Below are 8,849 nucleotides of genomic sequence, written 5' to 3'. Positions count from 1 at the left end.
TTGCTCCAGGCAGTGAATAAATGTCCGTCCCAATCTGCTGGTGAGAGAACATTGCGACGGAAACAGCATTGGGAGTCGGCCACCTCTCAAGAGACCATTGCTGACACAGGCACTTAAAGACAACAGCAAAGTTCATCTTGCTGGATTAATATGTAAGTGGTTTTCTAAACACTCCTCCCCCAGACTATTACATCTCGATTGACCTGTAAAATCACCTGAGTTAAACCAGACAGAATACCTGTGGGATATGTTGGAACAGTAGGTATAACGCCGACATCAGCATCCCGGCAATTTGGTGGAACTGCGCTATCAAATCCCCAAGAAGTGGCTTAACGTGGATGCGACGTACCTGCACAACCCTGCGGACTCACTTCCTAACCGAACCAAGCCGGTTATCAAGTACAGCGTCAGAAGTAACTATGTTAATTGACGCTTGTAATTATTTATTACTTATTGATGAAATTCGAGGTGAAAGGATACCAATGGTACGATTCGCTGATGACATTGCTATTCTGACTGAATGTGAAGAAGAATTACATGATCTGCCGAATGGAATGAACAATCTACACTACTGGCCGTTAAAATTGCTACACCACGAAGATGACGTGCTACAGACGCGAAATTTAACCGACAAGAAGAAGATGCTGTGATATTCAAATGATTAGTTTTCAGAGCATTCACACAAAGTTGGCGCCGGTGACGACACCTACAACGTGCTGACATGAGGAATGTTTCCAACCGATTTCTCATACACAAACAGCAGTTGACCAGCGTTGCCTGGTGAAACGTTGTTGTGATGCCTCGTGTAAGGCGGAGAAATATGTACCATCACGTTTCCGACTTTGATAAAGGTCGGATTGTACCCTATCGCGGTTGCACGACCAGTTTCACGACGTTTGCAGCAGCATGGACATCAGCTCGGAGACCATGGCTGCAGTTACTCTTGACGCCGGATCACAAACAGGAGCGCCTGCGATGGTGTACTCAACGACGAACCTGGGTGCAAAAATGGCAAAACCTCATTTTTTCGGATGAATCCAGGTTCTGTTTACAGCATCATGATGGTCGCATCCATGTTTGGCGACATCGCAGTGAACGCACATTGCAAGCGTGTATTCGTCATCGCCATACTGGCGTATCACCCGGCGTGATGGTATGGGGTGCCATTGGTTACACGTCTCGGTCACCTCTTGTTCGCATTGACGACACTTTGAACAGTACACGTTACATTTCAGATGTGTTACGACCCGTGGCTCTACCCTTCATTCGATCCCTGCGAAACCCTACATTTCAGCAGGATAATGCACGACCGCATGTTGCAGGTCCTGTACGGGCCTTTCTGGATACAGAAAATGTTCGGCTGCTGCCTTGGTCAGCTCATTCTCCAGATCTCTCACCAATTGAAAACGTCTGGTCAATGGTGGCCGAGCAACTGGCTCGTCACAATACGCCAGTTACTACTCTTGATGAACTGTGGTATCGTGTTGAAGCTGCATGGGCAGCTGTACCTGTACGCGCCATCCAAGCTCCGTTTGACTGAATGCCCAGGCGTATCAAGGCCGTTATTACGGCCAGAGGTGATTGTTCTGGGTACTGATTTCTCAGGATATATGCACCCAAATTGCGTAAAATGTAATCACATGTCAGTTCTAGTATAATATATTTGTCCAATGAATACCCGTTTATCATCTGCATTTCTTCTTGGTGTAGCAATTTTAATGGCCAGTAGTGTAATTAGTATACAGTATACAGTTGAGAGTAAATCGAAGAAAGACGAAAATAATGAGAAGGAGCAGAAATGAGAACAGCGAGAAACTTAACATCAGAATTGATGGTCTCGAAGTAGATGGAGTTAAGGAATTCTTTTACAGAGGCAGCAAAATAACCAATGACGGACGGAGTAGGGAGGACATCAAAAGCAGACTAGCAATGGCAAAAACGGCACTCTTGGCCAAGAGAAATCTACTAGTATCAAACATAAGCCTTAATTTCAGGAAGAAATTTCGTAGAATGTACGTCGGGAATACAGCATTGTATGGTAGTTACACATGAACTGTTGGAAAACGGGGACAGAAGAGAATCGAAGCATTTGAGATATGTTGCTACAGACGAATGTTGAAAATTAGGTGGACTGATAAGGTAAGGAATTAGGAGGTTCTGCGCAGAATCGGAGAGGAAAGGAATATGTGGAAAACACTGATAAGGAGAAGGGGCAGTATGATAGTACCTCTGTTAAGACATGAGGGCATGACTTCCATGGTACTAGAGAGAGCTGTAGAGGAAACCAGAGACAGGAATACATCAAGCAAATAATTGAGGACGAAGGTTGCAAGTGCTACTCTGAGATGAAGTGGTTGGCACAGGAGCGGAATTAGTGAGGGGCCGCATCAATCGAGTCAGAAGACTGATGAAAAAAAAAAAAAAAATTATCTAGGGGTGACCAACTTTTTATCCGTGATCTCATACTGTTGCGCCCAACTCGTAAGCAAATACTATATCGTTGTGTTTTACAATACCTTTCACGAAAGTGGTTGTGAAATGTGCCCTCAGTGATACGAAATTTTGACTTAGCCTGGCAGAGTAAGAAGCACAGAACAAATTTAGTCGCGAGGCACTAGGTTCAAAATTTCTATTCCATATTGATGATATATATCAAATGGTTCAAATGGCTCTGAGCACTATGGGACTTAACTGCTGAGGTCATCAGTCCCCTAGAACTTAGAACTACTTAAACCTAACTAACCTAAGGACATCACACACATCCATGCCCGAGGCAGGATTCGAACCTGCGACCGTAGCAGATGATATATAACAGTTCGAAGGAAACACCCTGTGGCCATCGCGGTGGTGGACTCAGAATGACGCTCGATTCTCGAAACCGGGCGGTGAAGCACTTATTCCGCGGTGCGCTGTCGCATTTTTCAGGGAAGTGGAGCGAGCAGGAAGCCGTCGCGCCGCCTGGGCGACAAGGTCGTGCCGGCAGGAACCGCTATACCCCGCCACCGCCCATCTGAGACGTCGCGGGCGCCACGTCACAGCAGGTACCAGTGTGGGCTGCGGACGCGGTGTCGCGTTCCCAGCCGCGGCCTATCGGATTCACTGTCGGCGAATGCTAGGCTGAAAAGAAAATTACAGGCGTCACTTCCCTCTCGAATGAGCAGCTACCCTAATGTGTCGTCATTTTCTTTACATTTATTGAGAACACAAACACAAAAAATTAATGCGTACTATCAATTCAGGATAGAGTGTTTTCAAATACCTGATTCCAGTAGTTCAAAATAAGTGGTTTGCTCCTACAGTTAACGTCTCTGTTCGTTATCCACATGGCGCTTAACTACTTCACTTCAATAGCCGACCACCGATGGTGCGAGAATCATTCTCATTGTTTTAGTAATGTGAGAGGTCATGCGATGGCGTTGTTGAGTCTCCTGCAGTCCAATAGTTTTGTTCTCTTCATTAGAGCTGTTCTACACCTCTGACAAAGGGTGAAATGACCCAAACTATTCCTTCAATGACCAAGAACTGGCGATCTTTTGTCACGAAAACAATGATTCAGTTATGAGAGCAGTGTGTGTTTGTTCTACACCAAGAGGGGCCAGTGAACATTTTTACAAAATAACAACGATTAGGTTAAAAAGACAAATGTCTTTCAGAATATTCGACTCTAACATCAACACATTTTGCATTCAGTGAAACTAGTCCTTGTGTTGTATTGTACTGTATGTTGATCGGTGACCTAGAAACGACGGGGAGGCTCCGTCCCCGGCGCAGCCGCAGTGGTCCACAACCCCACGACGACTACCGCAGTCCACTTCACCCCTCCGCCGTCCTACACCGAACCCAGGGTTATTGGGCGATTCGGCCCCCGGTGGACCCCCCCAGGGAATGTCTCACACCAGACGATTGTAGCCCCTATGTTTGCGTGGTAGAGTAACGGTGGTGTACGCGTATGTGGAGAACTTGTTTGTACAGCAATCGCCGACTTAGTGTAGCTGAGGCGGAATAAGGGGAACTAGCCCGCATTCGTCGAGGCACATGGAAAACCGCCTAAAAACCATCCACAGACTGGGCGGCACATCGGACCTCGACACAAATCCGCCGGGCGGATTCGTGCCGGGGACCAGGCGCTGCTTCCCGCTCCGGAAAGCCGTGCGTTAGACCGCTAGGCTAACCGGGCAGGCGTAAACTAGTCCCTAAAGCAATGATGCCACTCTTGTAGCCGTACTCATGAATCCAGGTTTTATAACGTTCTACTGCCTCATCCGATGGCGAAAGTTACTCCACGCATTTTACCTTTAATTTCGGTAATACAAAGAAATTACGCGATGCTAGATCAGGAGCATGTGGTGGATCTTCCATGGTGCTGATCTTTAGGGCATGCAGATACTCGGTTGTTAGTTTCGTTGCATGCGTCGATGCTTGTCGTAATATAAATCTATTTTTCCTTTTGTTCATTTTTCACGAAATTTTGTAAAAATTTGCGATAAACAGATATTTTATGCCAATTGGCAATAACGGTGCGTGTATCTTCTACAATTTTCAGAATCATAACAGTAAATCCAAATTCATCATCATTAACGAAATTCCAATAAATATTTTAAATGCCACCGTGGAATTTTTGTAGATTTTTTTTTACCAATCAATGGGTTGTTGTTTTTGATCTGTAGTTCGTTTACGTGTAATCATCGACAACAAATTTTCCTCTCCTCTAATTGTTGATGTAAAATGTTTTGGATCTGACTCATACAAGGGAATAATGCGGCCCAAATAAATTCATAAGATGTCCGTCGATCTTCTTCAAATATTGCTCCAACAGCGGCAACATTTTCATCAGTAACAGCAGTTCCTGGGCGACTTACACAAAACTCATCACTAAGGAAAAACCGACCTCTTTTGAATTCGCTGTACCTATTATAAATTGTTGTCCTACATGGGGACTCTCCTCCTACTCGGTGTGGCCGTGCGGTTCTCGTCGCTTCAGTCTGGAACCGCGCGACCGCTACGGTCGCAGGTTCGAATCCTGCCTCGGGTATGGATGTGTGTGATGTCCTTAGGTTAGTTAGGTTTAAGTAGTTCTAAGTTCTAGGGGACTGATGACCTCAGATGTTAAGTCCCATAGTGCTCAGAGCCATTTGAACCATTTTTTTCTCCTCCTACTGCCTTCCTAAGCCGATATTAACACTGCTTGGGTGTTGATGACGATTTAAAATCGCTCTCTAGTCTAATTCTTTTCTCAATACACAACAAATTTTTAAATGATGATAATTAAGAAATTATTAGAGCAAATCGGTAGAGCTACGTGGCAATAAAGCCGCAAGACATTAAAAGTCGTTGTCACATGTAAACAAATCTCATTTTCTTTACAACAATGGGATTCTAACATTTCCCAGATACTACTTCGTGGTTCATCATTACGCTTCTTTATAGCGTTAACGGAAAACACGCTGGGAAGTTCAGAAACAGTAAGACACAATGACGAGGTGAGGGAGTCATAAGCTTTTAACTACGGACTTACAGGAATCAAGCTGCGAGCGTGCTACCTGATGTTAGTGTTTCTCAACATAATCACTTTTCAATTCGATACATGTTTGCCAACGGCGCATGACTTGGCGGAGACGTCGGTTGTGCAAGTCGACATGTTGGTTTTTCAGAGAACGTTCCACCTCTAAAATCATTTAGTCGTCATTCTGGAAACGCCGGCTTTACAATGATTGTTCTATCCGAGAAAAGAGGAAGAAGTCACTGGTTGCAAGCCAGGAGAAAGTGAAGGAGGGGGTGGGGGGCGGAGGCAGATTACAGGGGGGGGGGGGGGGGAGGGGAAGGCAGGCGCAGGGGGGGGGGGGGAGGAGATGCGAAGGTGTCATGGTGGTCAAGACTACCTCCCTCCTCCCCTAAAATTTCTTTTTCGTAGAAAAATTTATATTTTTACATATGAGTTGTGCTTTAAAAAAAATCGGGAATTTTTTTTCGGAAATAATTCTAATCTTTTCGCCCTCATGAATGCTATTCTTTTCAGAACAGTCCCCTATAGATATTATACGTTTGTGCCAGTGGTTTTTCCACCCTCCAAAACACTTCTGGAACTCCATCTTTGAGATACCTGCTAGCTCTCTCAGTGATGCCTTTTTAATCTCGTCTGTGCTTTCCAAGGTGGCCCTTTAAGGTTTCCTTTGCGTACATAAAAAAGTCACATGGGGTCGTGCCTGGCGAATATGGAGGCTAGGACAACATTACGATGTTTTTTTTGTAAAAATTCACAAACAGGCAATAAAGTGTGAACAGTTGCAACTGTCTTTGATAATCCATCAAAGAAAGTGGGACTACAGCCGGACACGAATTATTTGAATAATGATAACAAAACCAGCGGCTGTATTTGAATCCATATCGTTTACTCTTTTTAATACACGCTGCCAGTTTCGACACCAAATGGTGTCATCTTCAGGACAGAAGCGTAACCTGCCATTCACAACCGTTTTCCTGTGCAATGAACGGAATCGTATGCAGTGGGCCAAAATTAACTGGATTCCGTACTTCCAGCGGCAATAACAAGTCCAGTCTACTACTTGTCCGAGTCGTAACGACTCTTGGTAACGAGAACTGATAACGGCCGGGAGACCGGTGTCGGGCCACGCTCCTCCACACTCATCCAGTGACGACACCGGCAGAGGATGACACGGCGGTCTGTCGCTACTGATAGGCCCCTCAGGGCTTGTGGACCGAGTTTTCGTTTTTTAATATGTGGAGGGTTGTTGATGGGATTACTAATTTACATCTGGAAATGAATCTTTCTACATCATTACGATTGATTGTGCCAACGATTCATAAAGTATGAAACTAGATAACTATGTAACTAACTCCTCACAATGCAGGAATCTCGAAAACGAGACTAACAACGTTGTTGTTGTTGTGGTCTTCAGTCCTGAGACTGGTTTGATGCAGCTCTCCATGCTATTCTATCCTGTGCAAGCTTCTTCATCTCCCAGTACCTACTGCAGCCTACATCATTCTGAATCTGCTTAGTGTATTCATCTCTTGGTATTCCTCTACGATTTTTACCCTCCACTCTGCCCTCCAATACTAAATTGGTGATCCCTTGATGCCTCAGAACATGTCCTACCAACCGATCCCTTCTTCTAGTTAAGTTGTGCCACAAACTTCACTTCTCCCCAATCCTATTCAGTACTTTCTCATTAGTTATGTGATCTACCCATCTAATCTTCAGCATTCTTCTCTAGCACCACATTTCGAAAGCTTCTATTCTCTTCTTGTCCAAACTATTTATCGTCCATGTTTCACTTCCATACATGGCTACACTCCATACAAATACTTTCAGAAACGACTTCCTGACGCTTAAATCTATACTCGGTGTTAACAAATTTCTCTTCTTCAGAAATGCTTTCCTTGCCATTGCCAGTCTACATTTTATATCTTCTCTACTTCGACCATCATCAGTTATTTTGCTCCCCAAATAGCAAAACTCCTTTACTACTTTAAGTGTCTCATTTCCTAATCTAATTCCCTCAGCATCACCCGACTTAATTCGACTACATTCCATTATCCTTGTTTTGCTTTTGTTGATGTTCACCTTATATCCTCCATTCGAGAACTATCCATTCCGTTCAACTGCTCTTCCAAGTCCTTTGCTGTCTCTGACAGAATTACAATGTCATCGGCGAACCTCGAAGTTTTTATTTCTTCTCCATGGATTTTAATACCTACTCCGAATTTTTGTGTTGTTTCCTTCACTGCTTGCTCAATGTAGAGATTGAATAACATCGGGGAGAGGCTACAACTCTGTCTCACTCCCTTCCCAACCACTGCTTCCCTTTCATGTCCCTCGACTCTTATAACTGCCATCTGCCTTCTGTACAAATTGTAAATAGCTTTTCGCTCCCTGTATTTTATCCCTGCCGTCTTCAGGATTTGAAAGAGAGTATTCCAGCCAACATTGTCAAAAGCTTTCTCTAAGTCTACAAATGCTAGAAACGTAGGATTGCCTTTCCTTAATCTAGCTTCTAAGATAAATCGTAGGGTCAGTATTGCCTCACGTGTTCCAACATTTCTACGGAATCCAAACTGATCTTCCCCGAGGTCGGCTTCTACTAGTTTTTCCATTCGTCTCTAAATAATTCGCGTTAGTATTTTGCAACCGTGACTTATTAAGCTGATAGTTCGGTAATTTTCACATCTGTCAACACCTGCTTTTTGGAATTATTATATTCTTCTTGAAGTCTGAGGGTATTTCGCCTGTCTCATACAACTTGCTCACCAGATGGTAGAGTTTTGTCAGGACTGGCTCTCCCAAGGCTGTCAGTAGTTCTAATGGAATGTTGTCTACTCCCGGGACCTTGTTTCGACTCAGGTCTTTCAGTGCTCTGTCAAACTCTTCACGCCATAAACGCCAGGGGATTCGTAACAATTGTAGAAGTTACGTACTGAGGAAGTCTGCTCGTACCAACTGTGCTAACATCATATCAGTGTGAGGCATTTCCTAAACACAGCTTGAGAAACGATAAATTACCAAAAGCTATCTGAGGAGGTTCAGGAAAAGAGAAAGAAAACGTAGTTATGCGGGTATTGCTTCGGTGTTTTTAATCAGAAAGTCTAGATAGAGTCACTTTATACTTGCTCTTAATAGATAACGATTGACGTTAGCTGTACGGTCAATAATGGTGGCCGAGCCGTCAGCAACGCCAATAGCAAACTACAGTTCCACATGACGTAAAGGCAGTCTGGGCAGACACGTCTATGCGATTATAAGAGTCATCGTTCATTTAGAAGACGGATGTGTAATTTCGCTGTGACGCACGTGAACAACGTAAATTAATAATACGAGCGTCGCGTACACT

Source organism: Schistocerca serialis, chromosome 4 (genome assembly GCF_023864345.2).
Source record: "Schistocerca serialis cubense isolate TAMUIC-IGC-003099 chromosome 4, iqSchSeri2.2, whole genome shotgun sequence".
NCBI lineage: Eukaryota > Metazoa > Arthropoda > Insecta > Orthoptera > Acrididae > Schistocerca > Schistocerca serialis.
The sequence above is the reverse complement of the archived record's forward strand: the minus strand, read 5'-3'. Positions refer to the sequence as shown.